This window comes from Staurois parvus, unplaced genomic scaffold (genome assembly GCF_062004578.1).
Source record: "Staurois parvus isolate SC_StPar_1 unplaced genomic scaffold, SC_StPar_1.0 ptg000080l, whole genome shotgun sequence".
Classification (NCBI taxonomy): domain Eukaryota; kingdom Metazoa; phylum Chordata; class Amphibia; order Anura; family Ranidae; genus Staurois; species Staurois parvus.
The window spans coordinates 11,092,939-11,116,419 of NW_028317876.1; the positions used below are offsets into that span (position 1 = coordinate 11,092,939).

The following is a 23,481-nucleotide window of genomic DNA, read 5'->3' on the forward strand; positions in this document are numbered from 1 at the left end:
AATTGTGTGAAGATTCTCCACTTCTTAAGTAAATGAGTACATTGATGTTAGGGCTACAGGAAGGGTTAGTGTTAGTTTTACAAAGGGGGCTAAGGGGAGGGGTACTGTTATTTTTACTGGAGGGGATTACAGTGAGGGTTAGTGTTAGGATAGTGGGGAGGCTTAAGTATGAAGGTTACTGTCTAGTTTTGGGGTTACAGGGAGGGCTAAGCTGGCCATAGACAGATGCCAGTTCAGCAGTGAATGGTGGAATTTAGATTAATGGCTATTCCAGTTTGAGAACAATCAGTCTAAGAACCTATCTGTGGATGCGGGAATTTGTTCACTTTTTTGATAAAACAAAAACAATTCATCCATGGCCATCTAAGGTGCTAGAGTAGCAGAGAGGGTTAGCATAAGGAGCCTTAACATAGGGAATTGCTCTCAGACAGATACTCTCCTGAAGCTGAAAGCCTCCTAAACAACTTAGCCACCATATTGCCCTGACTTTCCATATCCTAATAAAGGTGATGTTTACATCAGTATGGCAGACAAAGACTATCTGTACCTATGTAACATTATTCTATTGTGCTGCGGAGGATGAGCTGCTACTTATAAATCTGCAGCCCTTTTTTAATCCAGTTTGACATCATTTGTTTTTCATTTTCTTCATTTTACAACATTTTTCATGATGAACCTAGAAAATTTAAAAAAGCAAAGCAGGTGATATGCCTGAAAAGTTATGGCCTGTTTGTAGCCTAATAGACTACTTAAAGTGCCAGCTGGCTCTAATGCAAGACTGAATGACTCCTGATTTCTTCTTTAATTTATCTTTTGCTGTTGTACAGATCTGTAAATCACATCAACATCAGCATGTAAGCACAAGTTCATTGTGCTTATCCACTTAATTATTCTTCAGAAACTTTCCTTATCAAATCTGGTGTACTTGATCCTGTTCTTTATTTTTATTTATTATGCTGTATTTTCACATCTTGCAATTTGTTCATTAGCCCATACAATTTACAGCATAGACAATTTCTTTTAAAAATGTAAGGTATTTTTTTCTTGATATGATTTGGTTAATTGTGAAGCATATCCTCTGTCTGAACTTTATTGCCGCATCAATCCTGCCAATTTGATTTTAAAATGCACACTTTTGTTTTAATGAACTCTCTTTAACAAGTTTTCTTTATGTTTTGTGCCGTGATTTACACCTTTGTTTTCTATTATGTCACACTTCAGATATATCTTTGCTTCTAATTTGGACTATTGGGGATTGCACAAAATATCTGCCTGTCACTTTCTTCATTATATTGTTCAACTTCATAGGAAATCATGCATACTTATATACAGTATATGCTGCAGTAATGGAAAACTTCAAAGAACAGAAAGGCACACATTAAGACAGATTGTAAGACGTAAAAGCGCAAATACTAGAAAACAGCAAACCTGGTTAGAGTTTAAAATCTCAAGGGCTTATGTATAAATGTAATTTGTCAAAGTTCAAGAAATAACAGCATTAAAGAAAATGTGTCACTTGGTTTGCTAAACATTATTATGTACTTTAAAGACAAATAAACCTTAAATAAAGTGCTTGTATCATGAGTAATGTTACAAATACTTAAAATTTTGTAATGCAAATTTACTGCACCAGATTCCCCATTAGTGATCTACTGAAATACACACCAAGTACCCTCTGTTGGTACTCTTTTTGTGAAGTTAATAAGTAATTCTGACAGTCAAAGCAATTTTATACACACAACGTCAGTATATTATAATACTGCTGGTTTATATAAAACACTACCTTAGTGAGAAATCCTTGTTAGAGCTTTTTTATGTTTTTAGTTTTCTTTTGAGGCCATAATCTTACCTGACACATTACTTACTGAAACATATCAGCATATTAGGCACAGAAATAACTTTTTGTGGAAGTTTAATACACACTGCAAGCAGGGAATTCAATGCATACATTGTACAAAAGAGTACGCTTTACTAGATCAATTATGTGATCTTGTTCACAGGGTGTGCAAAGCTCTGCACTGTTATGCAAACCTACAGTATAAGAGACATTCACAATTATTTTCATTACAATTTCTAACTGCTCTTGTACATTTATTTTTAGTAAATCATACTCTGTGGATCAGCTTGCTCCCTGAAAACAATGCTCTCCTTGTGTGGCTTTAATCTTATCTGATTATTGTACAGAAACAAAGTGATTAAAGTGATTAATCTGCATTCCTTTGCCTCTATTTCTAAAATAACAAATGCACTCATCAGGGTGTTAGATGGAAAATGTAATGCAATTTATTACTTTTGATAATCCATCATCCAAATAATGGAGCGTACACGAAAAACATTAAACTCTGGCCCAGGTTTATTGCAAGCACACTATTCATTCCCACCCAAAGCCAAGCCCCCAACATGTTTCACCTAAAGCAGATCTTAACCAATATACTACCTTTTGATAAGTAGTATAATTATTTATAGAGAGCTGTACATTGGGTCAAAATGAAGGACAATTTGAAGCTAAACTCTAGTCAGCTATAAAAATTAACAAGGCAATGACCCCCAAAAGACCAAGGGCTGACTGACTGTTTTGTCTAAGGAGTTAGGAATTAGTAATATATTAAACCTAAACCTTGCTGTGGCACACTTCTTTCCCGCTATAGGACCAGTTCCACACTGCTCCTCTTTTCTGCTCGACCAATCATGGTTCCTTCAATGTAAATACAATGGCTTTGTATTGTACATGAGCATGTTGAGGTACCACCCACGTACCATGAATATCGGAAAGTGAAGGTGAATGCGGGGGAAGGGGGGGCACAGCCTTGTTAGTTTTTACAGCTGGCTGGAGTTCAGCTTTATGAAGAAAGGAATTTAGTTGGAAAAAAAAGAGACTGGTGCCTTAAAAAAGACAGTTGGTAGCTATGGTAGCAGACAGCCCTAAGCCCATGGAATAGAACATTTTTATTGTTTCATGGACCTCCTGCCTCCAGTCTAGGGAATTCCTGTTAAAAATAGGAAAATGTCCCCACAATCTTCAATGACAAGTCTCCCACTCCTTATAAGTCATGGGCACTCTAAACATGCTGGTTTTGATAGTACGGCAGTATTCCTGCACCCTACTCCATTTCCCCAGTGTCCACACTAGTAAGAATTGGGAGGGGGGGCAATGGGCAATATAAGTACCTAATTGGATGGCTAACCTAGGGGGTGCTGGGAGACTCAACATTTTCACCTTTTCTTACAGCAGTATCATCCCTCCTACATCTCTCTGGAAATTGTAGCTGTTCAACTTTACCTGCTATTGGTTTTTCTTCAGAAATAATCGAGCACTGTCCTTGATACTTTTTTTATGTGCACTAATATTCAAATTTTCAAGATAAGCTTTCAGGGTGTACCTTCTTTTTCTAAGGCCCAGGCAGTACTAATACACAGCATTTTAGCAGAATGTTAAGTAAGACAATTTCTGAGAAAAATACACATACGAACATAGAGGAAAATTACCATTGCTATATAATTACCAATAATACTTTACCATTATCAATAAACATTACATTATAAGGGTAATTACCAATATCTGACAAATGCTGTGTCACTTCCTACCATGCTGCCACTAATATGTATGGAATTCAATATCAGATTCCACCGTGCTGCCACCAATACATGATGATTACGCACTCACCCTCACCCTGCACAAAGGTTTTTCAGCTTGTGAGACCACAATCTAAGTGCCAGCAGACTGTCAGTGATCAACACTGGGTAGAGTTAACTATGCAGTTAACCTGTTACACACAATACAGTTGCCAGCAGATGTTTTATTGGAAACACCAACCTTTCATAATATCTGCAATAACAAATATGACTTTTAATAAATGTCTGTAATATACCCTGTCACGACAGACAGGAATATTTCAGAGATTTACAAGATAGCAGGGTTCTTAAAAAAACAGGGATTCTTTAAGTTCTGCCTTAGTGCTTTAGAGATAATGTTATCAATTTTAGAATATCACTTAATAAGAGAAGAAGTTAAACAGCAAATACAATATTTACGGAAAAAGGTATTGCAAAAAAAAGGAGACAATAATGCATTTTATTAATGCATTACAATCAGAGGCATCTAATTACTGTTGCTGTATATGTTTGAGAAAAAAAAAACACACAGATTGTCTTAACAGTCCGCTCAAATGTGTTGTATTAGTAATGCTGGGACCTTGAAGAAGGGGGTACACTCCAAAACCTTCACTTGAAAATTTGAATGTTTTTACGCACCATACGCTACAATAACCAATCGGCCAGACACCATGTCTCTCTTTGAACGAGCGTGTTGCAAAGACCCTCACAGACGTGGGCTTATCTCCTGCTTATACTCACTCTTCGCCACTTCGACCACCACGTCCCCCCCTCTATATACCCATAAATGGGAAGTGGATCTAGGTAAGAAATTCGACCCGTCTGATTGGGACCGCATTTGGGCCAACACAAAATCGTCTTCGCAGAACGTTGTAGCATTGGAAACGAATTATAAAGTTCTAACCCGCTGGTACTTGGTCCCAGAAAGAATCGCAAAATTTACCCCTAATTACTCGCCCAACTGTTTCAGAGGCTGTGTGGATCTCGGAACACATTACCATATATGGTGGGACTGTCCTGTAGCCCGAACCTTTTGGGATGAAATTTTTACCATGATATCTACATTTAGCACTATCACTATACAGCCAGACCCAACGACAGCCCTACTCAACCAATGCCCTTCTGGCATCTCCAACTCGCAATTTAAGCTGTTTATGCAAGTCACGACAGTGGCTAAACAGGTTATAGCAAAGTCTTGGAAATCCCCTACTCTTAGTGTCGCGGCTGTCAAAACCAGAATAACTCAAGCCATGATACACGCAAAGGTGGAAGCCACAGTTCTTGACACGATCCCTAAGTTCCTGCGCATATGGAGCCCTTGGGTAGAGCATTTCCTTCCGTCTAACTTTGACGAGTCACTGCTTCTCCCTTGAGTTCAGTACTGTACGACAAGGATATGGTACATAACCCCTCGTGCGTAGCGCGTAGAGGCTGTTGTGAACTTGATGAATATTCATGGAGTCATAGTTGTTGTTCTTCTTCCCCTTCCCCCCCTTCCGCCCCTGTCTGACCCCCTCCAGATTTCCCCCTATTTCTTTAATGCACTTGGGAGACATTACCATGATTGACTGATACCATCTTGCATTCTGTCATTGATTTCTATTTACCTGTTTCTGTTAGAAATGTATAGACGTTAATGCCTTGACCCTCATTCATTTTATTGTATCCTACTGTCACATCAATGCCTAATATGTATTAACAATGTCTCCTTGTTTGTGTCATCCCCGTTTATTGTTAATAAAATTGTTTGAACAAGAAAATTTGAATGTTAGTGCAAATAAAAAAAGTATCATGGGCAGTACACAATTGTTTTTGTTGCAAGTGAATTATTTACGCCTACAATCATTTCAAGCATATTATGTTAGAAAATCACCAATAGCAACATGTATTCCCAAAGTACAGTATCTAACAGAATACAAATGCATGTACTTGGTGACCACTTTCTCCAGGTAGGAGGATTGGTTAGAAATAAGGTTTTGACATTTTTCTTGCTTCTGAACTCACATTAGCACAATGATGCCCCTTTTTTACATACAGTATATGTTTACATTAATTTAATAGCATAGACATTTTTTATTGTACATTTAATTCCTTGGTAATACTATGTAAATTGTGAACTCTCTCTCTGTATCTACTGTATGTTTCTGTATACTCCTCTCTGAATGCTACATATCTGCTGTGTATATTCTCTGACCAGTGTCCTTTCCAATAAAAGAAAGGTATCTGTTGAATGCTTTTTATTTGTATTCCAAACAGACATAATGGTGATTATCTGATTAAGAAGGGACAGGCTTTTTTTTAAGTCTGGTTGCGTTTATTTAAGTTTGAATACTTGTAAATTATAAGTGACAACTTATAGGATATGATGGCAGATAAGATTGCTTGAACGATGACAAACAAAGCACCATGAAATTACCCATGGCTAGAAGGTGCCCCTTCACTTATATGCAGGTCATGGGACTGACTAGAAACTCTCACCGGGAGTGGACAGTCACATTTTTAGACCAACCTAAACCAACCTAGACCAACCTACGCCATGTGTGTAATCATACCCTATTCTGCTGGCATGCACTACTGTATTTCATGGTTTCAGCACATTCACAAATGGCCCAGCCTTCTTTCCATCTCCATCTGAAGAACAATAATGATGCTCATTTGTCATTCAGAGCAAGGAGCTATAAATATGTGCACAGTGCAGAACCTGTAGGAACTAACCAAATTTCAGGTTACTAAACTCAGATCTGTAAAAGATTCTTCATGGTTGTTTTAAATCACTGCACAGTGCATATAGCTATTGCCTCATTAAACTAAGTTAAGCAATACACAGTACGTTCCACTTGTACAATTTCTGTATAATCTTCTTCAGATTTATCAAATGTAATGTAATGTGAAAGACTACTTATACAAGCTGTTAAAATTATTTTGCCTAGGTTCACACCAGTGCTGCTACACAACCATGCGTTTTTCAGTGCATTTTATAAGTGTGCTTCTGTGCATTTTTTTATGCTTTTTCATATGTTTTTTGTAGAAGGAAGATAGTGGTTATTAAGTACAAAACCCTGCCAAAAAAAATATTTAAAACATTACAAAAAAAGTGCCAAAAACATATTTGGTTCTGCTGTGTGGAAGAGATGTGAAAATTTTAGGAATGGATTGACAGAGATAACCTTTTAGGATGTATAACAGCTTATATATAATTTATGTATTTTATCTATGTGTTCAGCTGTTTGTCTGCAGCTTAGCTTTAATGATTTTCAACAAATGCTTAACCAACCCAACTAGTCCCAATTACCCATGGTATCCATGTGTCATCTTTAGTTGTATGGAAGCACCAACTTAATTTAAAGAAGAGCTTCATTCTCTCCCCAAAAATTAAAAGGCAGCAGCTATAAATACTGTAGCTGCTGACGTTTAATAAAAGGACACTTACCTGTCCAGGGACCTAGTGCTGTCCTCACCTGGGCTGGTTCTTTGCCAGGCTTCTGGTCCCTAGCGCCGGCATCTTAACTTCACAGCCAGCTTCACACCGCTGCACTTTGCGAATGGTCACGCAGTGTTGTGGGATTTGTGATGTGTACCAGAAGGCTGCGGGCATGGGGGGGGGGGGTGGGTGAACATCTGCTCAGAACCAGATGCCTCCCCCTCCCCCCCAAAAAAAATATAAGGTGTCTGTGATTGGTTGTTGAACACACCAAGAGCCGGGTATGTTTTGGATTTTATACCTCCAATACAAAACTCAATAAACAGAAGTTTAAAGAAAAAAATAGGTGCCAAATGTTAAAGAGGAGGGAGGAGGAGACAGACAAGCAGAGCTTCCTCTTTTAAGTGAAGTTCCGCTTTAAGGATGAGTTCACCATAACAAAGCAAAGCATGATCGTACATTGTACAGATACCCACAAAGTCATTGTATAAGGCTTGGCAAACCAGTCAGAAATTATTTTTCACTACTAAAATAAAGTAAAAAAAAATGCCAGCTCAAAGATTTATGAAGACTCTCATCACTGACATTGTTTCCAAAAATACTATTTGCCTGGCTGTCATGGTGATCTAATGGTGTCTATGTTTTGATTCTCTACAGTTGCATTACTAAAGGCAAATAGGCTGTTCAAGGGAATTTTCCCTTAGCTTAGTGAAAGAGGTAAAACTCTACTGCAACTGATCAGCCTATTTACTTTTAGTAAATCAACCCCAATGACCTGGAATATGTACGCTGATCAGCAGGTCTGACTTGCCTCTGACCTCAGCTGCTACATATTTGATCTAGCTCAGTAACTCAGATAAAAGAACACAGGTACAACCAGGCAAATAGCATTTTCCTAAGCAAGACAGCAGGGGCTGCTTATATATATATATATATATATATATATATATATATATATATATATATATATTAGCACGGTTTCCTTTAAATATAGTTGCTATGGTTTTCTGCATCTTACTGTCATGATTTCTATTTGCACTGCTTTACTGATCAAACCCTATACTCAGCTTTCATCTTATATAATCCTTTATTGCTTACAGCAAATATCTTGTTAGAAAGAGTGGAATGATTTGTCTCTGTGTTGCTCTCTGCTGGTTATAATGAACTCATTCAATGAAAGCAAAAGGCAACGTGCAAAGTGCTGTAACCCCTTGCAACCTGTCAGAATTCATCTTCTGGCTATGATAAACTGAAGGCTGATTGGCTGCTATGGACTATTATGCTTTGCACATTACCATTGCTCTGCCTTAACTAATCATCACATTTTGTTACTGCCAGAGCTAAAGTTAACCTTTTAGAACATACATTTCTTTTCTGAGCTGGCTTGTTTTAGAAGGTACCTACTTCAGGGTTGTCTTCTAGATACAAGTTTCACCTCCTAATGGGTCACATGCACAGAAAATTATGTAGGCAGTAAAGTCTAAAAATCTTACCTCCGATCCTGTATGCTTGACTCAGTAGGTAGAAATTTTTATTGCAGAGATGCCCCATCCTCTTCCTTTCTATGGACTTCTGGAACTGCAGAGGTTCATAGCTTCTGGTCTTTTTTTAAAGCTGCTGTAAAAAAGGTCTAAATGAGCAACCACCCCCTCCTCCCTCCTCCATTGAGAAACATTCTTTCATTGATTACACTGCATATAATCTGTGAATAAGGGAAAGTCTGATCATTCACATGATTCTCTCTCCCATTCACAAATCATGTTAAAGCCAGTGAAAGCATTGGAGCATTTCTAACTGTTGAAAGAGGAGGAGGGGGCAGGTCCTCACCAGAATCTTTTTCTACTGAATACAGCATGGAGACCCAAAGCTGTTCACCCCATGTTCACAGAGGTTTCAAAACAGGAAGAGGACAGGGCATCCCTACAATGAAGATTTCTATAGGATCCAGCTGCCCATATGATGTGGGACATACGCTATTACTGTTAAGTTAGATGATCACTAAAGATATAGAGGATGTTTTTATGATTACACTTTGTGACTTACGGCTGCCTGGATGAATTGGATATGTGATTTCCCACATATTATACAGATCTGCATGTTCGAATTCAGGAGCATCATTTGCAAATGTGTGATTCCCTGATTTAGTCATCACTAACTGTGAGCTGTAATTGCTGTTGTCCTGACTGGTGTCCTGATCCTAACTGGTGTTCTGATCCCACCTGGTGTCCTGATCCAGCACTACCTGGTGAGTGAAGCAAGCAGGTTTGGAGGAGACATATGGTGCCACTCCAAGCCCGGAAGCACAGGAAAGTAATCACCCCAACGACAGAGGAAAATGGGAGCAGCATCCGTTAGTGTTCCAGAAAATGTGTGATATCAATGGATGGATGCCACTCAGACCATTTCTGGGAGTTCAGAGTATGTGATATGGCCTCAGCCGATGCTCTGGCCAAGCCCTCTGATGCATTTTGCCCCAGCCACCAGCCCCTGTGATCAAGCCCCGGTGGGCTGAGCAAAATGTGTCAGAACGGCGGTTGAGGTCATCTCACATACACTGAACTCCTGGGATTGGTCTGAGCAGCATCCGTCCATTGATCTCAAGCAGAATATTTTAGACCCTGCTGACTACATTCCATACCATGTTTCTGACCCATTAGGAAGTGAAACTTGGATTCAGAAGACAACCCAACCCTGAAGCAGGCACCTTCAAAAACGTGTCAGTTCGGTAAAGCTATAGATATTTTTTCATTGCAAAAGTTTATGTCGAAATGATTGAGCAAAAACGTAGCGCATCTCTGAAATCCATTCTCATTTCCCCATGTTTTTTTTTTTTAAATACTGTATGTATAGAAAATTGTGCTGTTTTGCCAGAAATCTAGAGTACCCCTAACTTTTTTTAGGTTTACCAAGACAACACAGCGAATTTGCTGCTGTGAAATCCCATCCATCGTTGTCAGCTCTACCTGCTGGACATGCCTCTGTCCCTTCCTATATAAATAAGTTGATTTGTTTCTCTTAAAAAATGCTGCTTTTTTTTACTCCCAAGAGCCTGTCCCCACACTGTGTATAGGGAAATGTCTCTAGGGGGATGTAGTTCTGGGAGAACATGCTGACATTGTAGAAACTGACCTACTTGCAGCCCTGGTGATGATAACACAGGAAGTGCTACAGGAGCAATGTAAAGGAAAAAAAAAAGATAATGCTTTGACAAGCTGTAGAAGAGAAAATAAAAGTCTGGGGATAAATATGGTTAATGTCTTAAAAAATTGACTACTAGTCCCGGTCACCAGAAAAGTTAGGAAACAATGGGCATTACTGGCATATTACTATTGAATTCATATAATATTTTTCAATACATTTGACAATTACTTTATTTGAAGTGCTGTCTGAATAGCACACTCCAACCCATGGCCGGTTGTAGAGCTGTCTGAACATATGATTTTACCCCTAATTCTTTATATAAAGAAGCCTACATTTACATCGCAAATTCCACTTTCTCTCTTTAAAGATGGATGGCATGACAACTGGGTGCATGCAAATTTATCATGCAGCATTGCATTTATTACATTTGCTTTGGCAGTAACATAAGTAAGAAGCTTGTGAGACAGATCCTTTACCTTTGATGCAGGTTGTTACTGGAGAAGGTTTACACAGACATGGAAATTACATTGTTGCTTTGATTCTAAAGAAAAAAAAAAGAAGATAGAGGATGTTTTTAGCACACGTTCCAATTGATATTCACAGACAGACACACATAAGAGAAAGCAGGGACAATACAAGCATGCTGTGATATCTCCTTCTCATTAGCCTCAGAACGCTCCGATTTCAGGTCCCCCCTATAGCATTACCAGCAGCAATTTGTAAAAAGAAAAAAAAAATTCAACACAGAGACTGATTGACACAGCCGTCATTACCTAGCCCCTATTCTTAGAATGCTATTTGAATACTGTAGATTCATAAAACTCAGTTTTTCACAGGCAGGCTAACACAGCGAAAAGCACCATCTGTAGCCACCTTGTACTTGATCGTATGGATAGTGCTCCTAATGATAGTCACAGTCTGTAGACTCTAAAGTGGGAACACAGACAGCAATAAAACCTGAAAGAGGTTCTACCTTTTCCCTGGTTTATAAAGAAAATGTTGGTCTTGAATATATTTGTTTTGTTCTCTGAAATGGGATCTGTGTTCAGATCACTCTTCAGAGAGCATTTGACAGACGGCAAGAAAGAGCTGTATCTCCTCCTCACCACCTGTTTTAACCTTCTTAATGCTGGACTACAACCAGGGGTGGACTGACAACTCATGAGGCCCCCGGGCAATAGGGGATCATGGGGCCCCTGTGTCCTTCCCAAACTCAAAAAAGCCTATGAAAAAGGTACCAGGGGCATCTCATGGGGCCCCCTACTCACCCCGGGCCCTCGGGCAGTGCCCGAGTTTCCAAATGGTCAGTCCACCCCTGACTACAACCAAATTCCTGCCACACACGCCAAGCAAAGCATTGCAGCACCGGCATGTGTACACCCTCAGCCGCTGCCTTCCCAGCTAAAGGAAGGAGTTGAAGGGCGGTAAAAATGCAAGTATACACAAGCCTTAGTGTATTTATCTGTTGGCATTTCATTCCCAAGGCCAGCAATGTATTTTATTATAGGCAGCATACACATAAGTGCTTGGATGTACATACTATACAGCAGCGGTCACTAAATGGCAGACCGAGGTCTGAGAACGACCCTAGTAGTGCTCCCCACTGGACTGCCAGCCAGCAATGTCAGATCTGCCACTGAGCAGAGTGGTCTTCACGGCAACATGACATCATGTGTGCGCCCCGCCCTTTGCAGCTCACTGTCTCTCTGGCTCCCGCTCCCTGTCTGTACACATGCATCCTTTAGCAAGGATCCCGGCACAGCTCCTGTCTGCCCTCAAGGTAGCGTGTAGTCTTACAAGGGCACTATGATGGGCACATTTAATGTTAAAGGGTCATGCTGATGGGCACATTTGGTGTTAAGGTGCACTCTGATGGGCACAACATAGAATGTGCTCATCAGAGTGCCCCTTAACATTAAATGTACCCATCAGAGTACCCCTTAACATTAAATGTACCCATCAGAGTACCCCTTAACATTAAATGTACCCATCAGAGTGCCCTTTAACATTAAATGTACCCATCAGAGTGCCCTTTAACATTAAATGTACCCATCAGAGTGCCCCTTAATATAAATGTGCCCATCCGAGTGCCCCTTTACATGAAATGTACCCAACAGAGTGCCCCTTAATATAAATGTGCCCATCAGAGTGTCCCTTTACATGAAATGTGCTCATCACATTTTATGTTAAGGGGCACTCTGATGGGCACATATTATGTTAAGGGGGCACAATGGGCACATACTGTGGAAAGGGGCACTCTGATGGGCACATATGATAGAAAGGAGCAGTCTGATTGGCACATGTGATGTAAAGAGGCATGCTGATGGGGAATATGATGTAAAGGTGTACTTTGAGTGTAAGGGGGCAATCTGACAGCAATACCTGATATAAGATGGCACTCTGATGGGGACAACTGATGTCAAGGCGCACTCTGATGGGCACACCTGATGTGATGGTAATACATGATGTAAAGTTGTACTCTGATGATGACACCTAATGTAAGGGGGCCTCCTGATGGGCACACCCTATTCGGACCTCAGCTAGAAGAAAATTTTAGTTACCGGACCTCCTTGAATTTTAATTCAATACCCCTGCTATACAGCATACAGGTGCACCCAGACTTTAGAGTATAGATTGCTGCTTTAAGGGCATGTTCAAACTGGGAATCTCACAGGAATGTGCTGTGCATTCCTGTGCGATTCACATGCAATTCTGTGATGTCCTTAAAATTGCACCACACCCATGTACCCATGCACTACTTTTGGAAACGCACTGCAACTAGATCACATGGTACTTCAACCATACAATCCAGTGCGGGCAAACACATTGTGTTTGCGACCTGCATTTGGGGTGTCATTAACTTAAACACTTGCCAACCGCACTATAGCCGAATGACAGCTACAGCGCAGTTGTCCAGTTCTGGGAGGATGTCATATGACGTCTTCCCAAAACGCGCCCTCCCGCACGCCCCCGGGGGTGCGCACCAAGTGATCTCCATGATTGGTGTGTCCTACGGACACAGCTGAACACGTGATGTAGTAAAAGGCCAATCACAGCGGCATTTTACCATGTGATCAGCTGTGTCCAATTACACAGCAGATCACCTGTAAATGCATTTGCCGGTTATCGGCTGCACTTTCCTTACGCTGTCACAGCGTGAGGAAAGTACTGACAATAACCGGCAATTGTTAGAGACGGATCGGCATGGCAACTAATGATCAGTGCTCACCAGTGCCACCCACCAGTGCCGCCCACAATTGCCCAGCAGTGTCACCCACCTGTGCCCAGCAGCACCACCCACCTGTGCCCAGCAGTGCCTAGTAGAGCCACCCACCAGTGCCCAGCAGTGCCGCCCAGCAGTGCCACCCACCAGTGCTGCCCAGCAGTGCCACCCATCAGTGCCCTGCAGTGCCGCCAGTCAGTGCCATCAGTCAGTGCCACCCATCAGTGCTGCCCATCAGTGCCACTTATCCGTGCCCATCATTGTTGTATTTCAGTGCAGCATCATCAGTGCCAGCTCATCAGTGCCGCCTATCTTTGCTGCCTATCAGTGCCCATCAGTGCTGCCAATCCGTGCCACCTCTTCAGTGCCACCTATCAGTGCCCAGCAGTGCTGCCTATCAGTGCAGCCTCATTACCTGTTTGCAAAATTATATAATTGAAACAAAGAAAGACTTTTTTTTCATAATGTTTTGCTCTTTTTTTGTTTATAGCGCAAAAAATGAAACACCCAGCCGCGATTAAATACCACCAAAAGAAAGCTCTATTTGTGTGAAAAAAAATTATAAAAATTTCATATGGGTACAGGGTTGCATGACCGCGCAATAGTGATTCAAAGTGCGACAGCGCTGAAAGCTGAAAATTGGCATGGGCACGTAGGGGGTATAAGTGCCCAGTAGGCAAGTGGTTAATATTGACACCAACTGCAGATTGCAACTGCGGTGCATGTTGAACTCAGTGTAATTAACATGCACAGAATGTGGGTTTCCAGCACCATGCACTGGTATGAACTGGCCCTGACAAAATAAAGCAATGTTGTTTCAGGAAACTATGAAGCAACAAACTTAAACAACACTGTACATTACCATCAATGATTTCCCATCAAATAATTATGAAACTTTCCTCCTCCAAATGGGAGTTGAATTTTCCTAAACACTGATTATGCCAGCTGCAGAAAATACAGTTTGTCATATAAAGGGTATATCTTCCCTTCTACATGAGAGGAGTCTTCTTCTTCTTGTAAAATGATTATGTTGTGTCACAGACTGTGGCACCTCTGCTCAGACATCAAAAGGCTCTGAGCGCAGTGAAGTCAGCTGCAGCAATTTGAGTGAAAAGTTAACACTGTGTCACGGCAAAGATGTGAGGAAGAAAAAAAAAACTGTGCTAATGAAAGGCATTTATGAGGACAAAGATTAGAAAACAGCACATATGTGGAGAGTTGAGAGAGAACAAGTTGACTTAACCTTTATTATAAGTTTAGAATAACAATGTATAGTAGACATGAAGAATGTTAAAGAAGCCCAGCACCCTGAAATTGCCATTTACTGGTTGTGCCCTTTACAGAACTATCATCCCAAGCATGGATGATTGGAACTATGAGCAGGACCAAATGGCAATTTTTCAGATCTATGTCTTTTGTTACTAGGCCTTGTTCACACATGTTCCAAGGCTAAACACGGGGCAAACAGCTAAATAAACAGATTATTTGTTTATTTATTTCAGGTACTTATATAGCACAGTCAATTTACGCAACGCTTTACATATATTGTACATTCAAATCAGTCCCTAACCCTCAAGTGGCGTACAATCCAAGGTCCCCAACTTACATTCATACATATACATACTAGGGCCTATTTTGACAGGATCCAATTAACTTACCAACATATCTTTGAAAGATATATATTAGAGCTGCTATACCTGCCAATGGCTTAGTATTTCTGTTCATCCAGTCCTGGGATTTACATATGTAGCCACCCTATCATCAGAGGTGTCTAGTAAACTTAGGTCTGCTGGGTAGTACTTTTGCCCATGCCAATTTGTAGTCTTGCCTCTCTTTTAAGTTCAGGATTGCTGATGTTCCCTGCTGCCACCACTGGGTTTCACTGGCATTTAGGACAATAATTACAGGAGCGGTGCCAATCTTGGGCTACCAATTATTTATGTCTCTGACCGACCCAACAAGGACAGGGTCTTTTGGAGGGGACTGCAGGCTAGCCTTTTGCCTACTGACCATGGGCCCTGGCATCTGAGAGGGCTCTATTCTTTGGAAGGTGTGTTCCTGGGGGACCTTTTGGAGTAGTTTTACTTTGTATTCAAGTCCACGTCTCCCTGAAACACAGACTCTGAGAACTGGAGGACCAGCAATCAGATTAGGGGTCTGTGTACCCAAACCAGCATTGACTGCCTCAACCCTGCCTCCTGGACTCAGAAACTCTAAGTAGATGTTAAAATAATCATCTCAAAACAACCTAATGTTGAGGTCTCTTGCTGTAATCTGTTTACTAAGGTGTGATGTGTTTACCATTGTGCCTCTTACATTGTTAATTGAGTTATTTGAGTCACCTATTGTTTTTGTCTGTTGGCTAGTCCTCCTGGAAGTTCCTACATGATGACATTAGTCTTGTGTCAATTTGACCTTCTTATCTAGTCAGTGTGGGATGTTTATCCCAATGTGTAATGAAGTGTCTAAAAACATGATCTGTATACGATCATGTAAGTTCCAGTTTGACCTAAGCTAGTGTCGTCCAGGCCTTGGGTGCAATGCTCAGCTATAATACCTTAGTCCTGTGTCTCAGCGGCAAGGAGCAGTTCTCTGACAGAGGCACTCAAGCAGGGTGCCAGGAGGTCTGTCACAATGTCCGCTCTGGAAACAACTAGAAGGTTGATGGTCAGAGATGCATGCTGAGGGAAAAAATAAATGCTTGGGGAGTGGCCTGGTAAGCTCTATTTCCCCCGGGCTGCAGCCTGGGGAGGTGTGTGCAGTATTTTGGTTGGGCTTAGAACAGAATCCTCAAGCTGCCCTGCCTGAATGAGGAGGGTACAGCACCCAAGGCCCATAGCCGGAGGATTGAAGTTCTGCTGGAAGTAAATTGTTGTCCACCCTTGGAGGATCCTGGCACTCTTTTGGAGGGAAAAGTGTTGCGGAATCTGGAGGAACCTGAAGCCCTAACCCTCTCCTCCCTTAAGTTGGAGCAATTCAATTTACAAAAGACTAAAGAGACTGATGCCCATCATTGTCATGGCTATCTCCACTGAAGCCATAAATCCACCCTTTGGTAACATAAACCTGCCCAAGTCAGGTGGGTTGTTACACAAAGCTCTGACACATATCACAGCCCTGTCTGAAAAAGCAAAAGCCCTGCTTTTTTTCTCTGCTGTTCAGGGGCGGACTGACCATTTGGAAACTCGGGCGGCGCCCGAGGGCCCGGGGTCAGTAGGGGGCCCCATGAGATGCCCCTGGTACCTTTTTCATAGGCTTTTTTGAGTTTGGGCAAGGACACAGGGGCTCCATGATCCCCTATTGCCCGGGGGGCCCATGAGTTGTCAGTCCACCCCTGCTGCTGATGTTAAGTAACACTTCCCTTCCTTGTGACTGGACAGTGAAAGAAGAAGCAGCAACTGATATGCTCACCTCTCTAACAGCCTGCTCTCTCCTCCTATCAACATGTTCCTCATTAGCACCTGAGCACTGTAGCACAACTGGCTCCTTGTGCTCCGTCTTCTTCTACCGGTCTGAGCACTGCTGCATAGGAATGTGCAAGAGGCTGATGTCATGTCAAGTACATTCTTATATTTAAAAAAAACGTAATAACATATTAAGAAGTACAGAGCTGCATTAAAGTGTATCTAAAAGCAAAAAGTTTTCTTTGGTTTTGAATAGAGTGGAGAGGGATTAGAACACCTGTCAGCTTTTGTTGCTGTTTGTTCCCCTATTAGGGAGATTCACTCTCTCTATTTGTCCTATTTACCATTATCTTTGAAAGTGAAAGTAAAAGAAAATCCCAAATTTTGAGGTGACATCAAAACAGTAATAGAGGGGAAATCTTCCAATGAGACACTAATTCTAGTGACCCTGATGACACACTCAGATTCCCTTACTTCCAGTTTTGGCTATGGGACAGGAAATGAGGGAAAGTCTCCAAAATGGGTCATAGATGGCAAAAGAAGAAAAAAAAAAAGCAAGTGGATTACAAGTCCGTGTCCACTCTGCTTATGCAGAGCAGACTCGGACACAACCGCTCTTCTCTATGGGCTGTCGGATAGAAATGGACCTCCTGTCCATTTCCATCAAACTGTTATCCATTTCACCAGACAGATGGGGAATGGATCCCCACCCATCTGTTTTTATCAGATCAAATTGGATCGGATGCAGGCAGGTGTAAAAGAACACATGTCCTTTTACATTCACCGCTCCATAGAGAGCAATGGCGTGTCCAATCAGGTCCTCTTGAAAAACGGACAGGCGGACCCGATCAGTCTGTTCATGTGAAAGGGGCCTTAGACTGGAGGTAAACATTAATAGAACCCCTGCATTGCTCCTTTGATGGACCTGATCATGATTGCAATGATCTGTAGGACATTTCACAAATGCACATTTTTTACTATATCAATGTTGGTGCATTAAAAATTTTTTGCAAAAGGTGATCTATGCCTTTAAGTTTTACAATGATCAGTTAAAGGGGATTTCCACAATCCGATATTTAGGGGGAAACACATCCTTTATGTGTTTATAAATAATTGATGTAAGTCGCACACTCTCATCCTTACTGATCAGCTGTTCCAATAAAAATGACAATCAGCTCCAAGGTTACCACTGCTCAGAGGCGCTCTTCATTTTCTAGCATAATGCAGCTTAACCTTGGAAACTCCATAAAAAACAAAAAATATGTATTTGAGAAGCAGTGGCCTTGGACTGCTCAGCAGCTTTGCTTACAACTTCTTGCCAGGGTGCAAGCTGTGCTAACCCCACCAGGCTTTAATGTACATGAAACAGAGCAGTTTTCAAATTGATGTGAACAAGTGCTCCATTTAAAACCTTTACATTAAATAGCTATGCCAAAGAACATGTGGAAAAGTGGAACTTTAGTCAGAAAAATTAGGTCCTGCTAGATTACTTCAGGCTGGCCTCTTTTTTAAAAATAAGTGACTATACTGTTTAAAATCCAGTAATACGCTGTCTCACCCTGCTCTGCACATGCTTCCTCTCTATTTTTAAGCAATGTGCCAAAAATCAGAGCCACTAGAGGCCGATCTGGTAACAGCCAAAAGATTTACTGCTGCTCAGGGGCTCTGGGCTCCAGCAAAATGGCAGCCTCCAGCAAGAAGAAACAGGAACAATGTAATTTACAGCACACACTAATTTTGGCAGCATAATTATTAAAGTGGAATGTATGTTTCTAGCTAAAAAAAACCATTATGTTTTATCAAGTTGTTATGGGTAAAGTTCCACTGTAACAAATACATGGAGCCTCACGTTGCCTTATTCCATTGCTAAGCTGCATCATCTGCCATCCCATGCCCTATAAGTGCGTCCTTCTTGGTCACCAAGGCAGTACTATTACACAGTACAATAACATTTGGGAAAGCTCAGCTCTATTAGCTCCAGAAACATACAACTAAATGAGAAAGAGGCAACAAAGAGCATTTGCTGGCCAATAAATGGAAAGGTAGGCATTTTGCAATGTTTCTCCCTAAAGCTGAAGGCATGGCAAACATCTAAATGCACAGATGGGATACATATTGGAGAGGTGTTTTAACTCCTAAATCATTGACTGCCGAATGAAAAGTTACATGGCCAGCATCCATGTTACTACACATCACCCCGTTTATGGCAAGGCACAGCACAGTGAAAATGATACAACCCGTCGTGTTTGGCAGTGGTGTAATGTACACAGTTGTGGTGTGCTGCTATGGGCTGTCACTAGTTACAACAGCCATTAATCTCTCTAACAGGCTAATACTAAGTTAAAGTGTATATCAAAGCAAAATAAAATAACAAAATATACTATATACTGTATGTGCAATACATCTCTGCAATACATACACATTTCCCTATTTTTGTCTCTTTAACTGCCTTCCGCCCGCCCTATAGTACAATGATGGGCGCAAGGTGGTTCTCTCTTTCTGATAAGACGTCATATGACGTCCTACCATTCTCACTACGCATGCGCGACTCAGGGAGCACACAGCGTGGTGATCGCCGGTGCGCTGTGTCCCTTGGACACAGCAGATCACGGAAAGTGCCAAGATGTCGGCTCGGTCATGTGATCAGCTGTGTCCAATCACAGCTGATCACATGTAAACACGGAAATGCCGGTTATCGGCATTTCTCACCTCTTGAGCTGTCACTCTGACAGCTCGTGAGGAGAGGAGAGCTGGCAATCGGCTTTCCGCGGAGGGGACATGTACACTGATCATCAGGGCACTGATGATCAGTGTGCCCTGATGATCAGTGTGGCCCCAGAAGTGCCACCTGTCAGTGCTCATCCGTGCCACGTGCCAGTGCCCATCAGTGCCATGTGCCAGTGCCCATCAGTGCCACATCAATGCCACATATCAGTGCATACCAGTGCACATGAATGCCACATATCAGTGCCCATCTGAGCTGCCTTTCAATGTCACCCATCAGTGCCAGTCAGTTCCACCTATCAATGCCAATCAGTGCCACCTGTCAGTGCTGCCAATCAGTGCCACCTATCAGTGCCAGTCAGTGTTGCCTATCAGTGCGCATAAGTGACAGTCAGTGCCACCTATCAGTGCCAGTCAGTGCCGCCTAACAGTGCCAGTCAGTGCCGCCTAACAGTGCCAGTCAGTGCTGCCTATCAGTGCCGCCTATCAGTGTCATATATCAGTGCCATGTATCAGTGCTGCCTTTCACTGCCCATCAGTGATGCCTGTCAATGCCCATCAGTGCAACCAACTAGTGCCTCCTCATCAGTGCCCATCAGTGCCAGCTATCAGTGTCCATCAGTGCAGCCTATCAGTGCCCATCACTGCAGCCTCATTAGTGCACATCAGTGAAGGAGAAAAATCACTTATTTACAAAATTGTATAACAAAAACTAAGAAAAAACGTTTTTTTTTTTCAAAATTTTCAGTGGTTTTTGGTTTGTTTAAGAAAAAATAAAAATCCCAGAGGTGATTAAATACCACCAAAAGAAAGCTCTATCTGTTTCAAAAAAATGATAAAAATTTCATATGGGTACAGTGTTGCATGACCGCGCAATTGTCATTCAAGTTGCGACAGCGCTGAAAGCTGGAAATTGGCCTGGGCAGGAAGGGGGTATAAGTGCCCTGTAGGCTAGTGGTTAAAGGCCCTAGATGGCAAAGAAAAATACCTTTTGGTCTGTGAAAAGTGCAATCAGCTCTTAAAATTGTTGTAAACTTTAGAGATGAAATATTAATAAAGCATATCCCTCTATAGTGTGTACATTCCTCAATTAAGAGTACTACGGGGTTGATTTCCTAAAATTAGAGAGTGAATAATCTGGTGCAGCTCTACAGAGAAACCAATCAGCTTCCAGATTATATTGTCAAAGCTCAACTGAACAAGCTGAAGTTAGAAACTGATTTGCTACCATGCACAGCTGCACCAGATTTTGCACTCTCCAGTTTTAGTAAATCAACCGCTAATGCAGGCCATAGATGGGTCGAAAATCGGCCGATTTTTCGGCCAAAAATAAAATCGGCCGATTTTCGGATCGTTAGTGGGCTATTTGGTCGGCCGTTTTTCGGGATTTTGGCGGGTTTTTTTTTTTGTAAAGTTGGAAAAAAATCGGCCGATCGGCCGATTTTCGCGGCAATAATGGGCTAATCGGCCGATTTTTTACCGATAAAAAATCTGCGCATGAGCAGTGACCTGCAAGAGGAAGACAAAAAGAAGAAAAAGAAGAAGAGGAAGAGGATGAAGAAGAGGAAGAAGAAGAGGATGAAGAAGAAGAAGAGGATGAGGAAGAAGAAGAAGATGAGGATGAGGATGAAGAAGAAGAAGAAGAAGAGGATGAGGAAGAAGAAGAGGATGAGGATGAGGAAGAAGAAGAAGAAGAAGAGGATGAGGATGAAGAAGAAGAAGAGGATGAGGATGAATAATAATAAGAAGAGGATGAAGAAGAAGAAGAGGATGAGGATGAAGAAGAAGAAGAAGAGGATGAGGATGAAGAAGAAGAAGAGGATGAGGATGAAAAAGAAGAAGAAGAAGAAGTAGGATGAAAATAAGAGGAATTCCAGTCCAGCAAAAAGTGTCTCTGCAGAGAGCTCCGCTATTTCTTTGACAGTTCTCTGACAGTTCCTTGACATTTACAGCGGTTGCAACATTGTATCTATTTGTTTCCGAATAAAAACATCTGTATCCTAAATGGAAACAAATAGATACAATGTGGCAACCGCTGTAAATGTCAAGGAACTGTCAGAGAACTGTCAGAAATAGCAGAGCTCTCTGCAGGGACACTTTTTGCCGGCTATAGACGGGATGAAAATCGGCCGATTGTTTTTACCATTGGTGGTAACGTCGGCCACTTGAACCACCGATTGTTTGTTTTTTTAAAAGAAAAATCGGCCGATTTTTGACCCATCTATGGCCTGCATAAGTGTCATTTTCGTCTGGTGCTTCATTCCTCTGCTATCAACATGAATCACTTCTTAAAAGTTTTCCTGACACCAAGAGAAAATGGTGACAGGGAAGGGACCTCTAGCAGATTGACAGCCTCAGCTTTGTACTTGTGTGAAGGGGTGTGTGTCTCCTCCTTTCAATCAACTTTTAGAGCTCTCCTCGCTGAGTTCTGCACAGTGTAATTTCCGCTTCCCACCCCCTTTGTTTCTGAACTCTCAGACAAGCTTTATAAATTCAGCACATTGAATGAATGCATAGAAGAGAAAATGCTGATAAACAGGTACAACGTATGTAGGAAGATTTGTTTCATCTCAGTGTATCACCCGAGGCCAGTCATTTCACTGGGTATATGTAAGGGTTTACAACCACTTTGAGCCCTGGTGTGGCTGAAACCACACACCATTTAGTGGCCGGAATGGTGTCAGCCCTGCCTAGTGTCTTTTGCTACACTACTCAACCACTCCCATTCTCAGATATCTAAAACTACGAGGACTCTTTGAAAACAACACAGGAAGTGTGCAGAGGCTCTGAATTTTTGAAATTGTCAACACATTTTTTTGTACCTATCAAAAAGATATAGCACTCTGCTTCCAATGGTATATTAAATAAACCTAAAGAGAGCAAATCTAAGAAGTTCATTGTTAGGGTTTACATACACTTTAAATAGAGGGACTTATACTAATCGTATTAAAAATACACATGACTTATTATACATGATATACTGTACATGACTTATTATTGAATACAGAGCTGCTTGGAGTTCAGGCAGGAATTTTTCTTTTCATTTGTAATACATCATCACTTTAAAAGAGGAAGGTGGAAAATACAGTTAAGACTTTTGCCTATTTTGCTGACACTGAAACAATAATTAAAATGTAATCCCATGCTATTTGAATAGTAAAGTGTGAACCTTCTTGAAGCTGATAGATAAGGAAACAAATACTAAACATAAAACGTTATTCTTGTAAGCACTTTTGAGGAAGTGTATTTCTTTTCCTCTTTATCAGGTACCAAATACTAAGTAGAGGATGCTAAGCAGCCAGTCACAGTGCAACATGCTGTGCTTCTTTCAGAGTGGTAGATTCTGACTGGTTGCTTTTGTGGCTTGCTGCTTCCACCAATATTTTTCAAATAGACCTCCTGAAAATATTGGCCTAACTTAGCCAATGGAGGAACCCTTGAAATAACGTTCAAGCTCAAGAAACCTCCGCTTAAAGTGATATTATAATTCATTAATAACAATCATATCATACTTACCTGCTCTGTGCAGTGGTTTTGCACAGAGTATCCCCAATTCTCTTTATCTCAGGTCTGCCGCCAGCAATCCTGGCTTCTCCCCCTTAACCAGTGCTCCCGCTTGCTATGGAGCAATGGTGTATGCTTGCTCCCAAGCCCTACTCTATGCCTCCATAAGACATATGGAACTGTGGCTCGGCCCCTTCATTGGTTCAATGGCTGTGATTGACTCACTGGCTGTGTCTCAGCCAATAAGAAGAGAGCGACCGAGGCTCCCAGGCACATCGTTGGTTCAAGAGGAGGCTCAGATGAGTATTAAGGGGGCTGTGGGGGGAGCAGCACATAGAAGTCTTCAAAGGTAAAAAACCTTCAGCCTTTACAACCACATTAATGTATCTAATTAATCTATTAATGTATCTACAGCTCACTGTATATTAGTGTGATGGCCACTGTGAAGGTTG

The 23,481-nt window shown here is 41.5% G+C and overlaps 1 protein-coding gene across 13 annotated transcripts in view; it reads right to left on the minus strand.

Annotated features, from left to right (window-relative positions):
- The window catches only part of TENM3 (teneurin transmembrane protein 3), a 1,391,898-nt gene that overhangs the window by 1,211,737 nt on the left and 156,680 nt on the right, over positions 1–23,481 (minus strand). For all 13 annotated transcript variants that reach the window (XM_089669645.1, XM_089669651.1, XM_089669650.1 and 10 more), the window contains exon 2: positions 10,651–10,715. The gene's annotated coding sequence lies outside the window, so the exon portion shown is untranslated. The remainder of the gene's footprint in view (positions 1–10,650; positions 10,716–23,481) is intronic.